Source organism: Solanum lycopersicum, chromosome 2, assembly GCF_036512215.1.
Source record: "Solanum lycopersicum chromosome 2, SLM_r2.1".
Classification (NCBI taxonomy): domain Eukaryota; kingdom Viridiplantae; phylum Streptophyta; class Magnoliopsida; order Solanales; family Solanaceae; genus Solanum; species Solanum lycopersicum.
Window position 1 is genome coordinate 34,714,863 of NC_090801.1, and position 1,895 is coordinate 34,716,757.

Genomic DNA, 1,895 nt, shown 5'->3' on the forward strand with positions numbered 1-1,895 from the left:
TAAATTATTCCTATAAGATCATCAGTAATTTCAAGATTCTCTTAAAAGTTAGGAAATTTATCTTTGGGAAGTTTAAGTAAATTAAATCTTGGGTAAATTTCTAAATCTTTATTTTTACTTTTATAGGAATAGATTGGTTTATCCTTAATATCCGATAAATTTTTAGCCTTTTGGATTTGATTAGTTACTATGTAAAATAGTTCATTTTTATAATTATTGAATTGTAGTATTTCATTTATATCCTTATTTATAAGATCACCTTTTGTGTCCATTATGTCCTTTATAAAGGGCGAGGTAGTAGTAATTTTTTAATCTATTGTTAAAGTAATTTCTTCTAATGGGAGAAGTCTAGACTCAACTATTTTATATTTTATGTAGTATACCATTTGTTAACATTCATGTTTAATGACTCCTTTTGGTCATGTAATTTTCCTGTATATTCAAACCATTTTTTGAAAGCCTTATAATAGGCCTCAAAAATCTGACTAATCTAACTTATTATGCAATCTATTTTACATGTGTGTATACATTGAGACAGATTATTAATCTTACACGTAAGTACTAATTATCACAAATAATTGATGATAATTGTATGCAGCTTGGAATATATGCCATGTAGCTGGAAATGCCATGTAGCTGGAAATGCTTACACATAGTGTGCACTAAATGTTTATCTTTTTTTGGTAAAATGTTATCTTCAAGACATAGATCCATCTATTTTGTCATTTAGTTACATTGTGTCTTTATTCATGTCGGGTCCACTTTGACATTTTGTGGCTGTGGACTTTACTAATACGGGTCCACCTATTTCCCTATATGCTGACAAAATAAATGATAACACATGCTTGACACTTTCTTATTTTTATTGAAGATGATCGATATCCTTATTTCTTTATCATCTAAGTGTGCTGACCCTTTATTTTAATTAATAAGGTATGCTTGTGCTATTTCATGTAGATCTAACATCTCTCCATTACTAAGCTCTTCATGGGAGGCAGCAGTATCTAATAATTTAAATTTTGATTCTGTATCAGTTTTTAGGTTAAGTAAGGCTTCCTTGAGACTTATTCTTAATCTTTATTTGGAGTTGTAACAATACCTTTGGGTTGATTAACTTGAATCTACCTTATATTTGCGAACAGTTGGTGTCAATCCTTTAATTTTTATGGTCTTTCATAAATATTTAATTCTCTCAAATTATTTTTTCATGTCTCTCATTCTTAGTGCATTCTTGTACTAATATCATTCTTCTTCATATTTTTACAAAATGTGTAGGTGGTGATGGATAAACGATCTTTCCTTGATGGAAGAGGTTAGTACTATTCCCAAGTTCAAGTGTATCCTTAATGATTCAAGGACCTTCATATCTAGATGATAATTAAGTTCATCTTAAAGGATAGTAATACTCTTTCGTATTTTTAAGGGTCGTGTCCCTATTTTATTGATGTCGTGTTTAAGATTGCGAGACGAGAATTAGTCTCTTAACTATGTTTGTAGTGATATTAAATGGAGTAATGAATGGTGTTGTGTTGTACTATTAAAAGATATAAATTTTCTGCTAATTTTATGATAATTCTATGAATGATGTCTAAAGGCTTGTATAAGACCTCCGAAAGCTCAATTACATCGTGTTACTTCTTGTGGGTGCTCCCAGTTTGTGATACACTACAAGAGAGTATCCTCTAGAAATCACACGCCGTACATGACCTCTAAGAGGTTTTCTGCAAGTCCCTTAGCTTTTATTAATCATATAGGTACAAAAAGTAGTGCGAAATTATAACTCTACACTATAAAGTCAATCAGAAACTCTTATATAAACCGTAAGAACTATGTCTGATCATTAAAAGACATCTTATATACATGTTATTATCATACGATCACCACCCTTACATCGA

At 30.2% G+C, this 1,895-nt stretch overlaps 1 long non-coding RNA gene across 2 annotated transcripts; it reads left to right on the top strand.

The window, feature by feature from the left end:
• The first annotated feature begins 844 nt into the window (after positions 1-844).
• Positions 845-1,573, top strand: LOC138341675 (uncharacterized). Of its 2 annotated transcripts, none has more exons than XR_011214467.1 (2): positions 845-933; positions 1,276-1,573. It is a non-coding gene; the product is annotated as an uncharacterized lncRNA (long non-coding RNA). The 2 variants fall into 2 exon arrangements; XR_011214468.1 differs by lacking the exon at positions 845-933 and adding an exon at positions 934-1,046.
• The last annotated feature ends 322 nt before the right edge of the window (positions 1,574-1,895 follow it).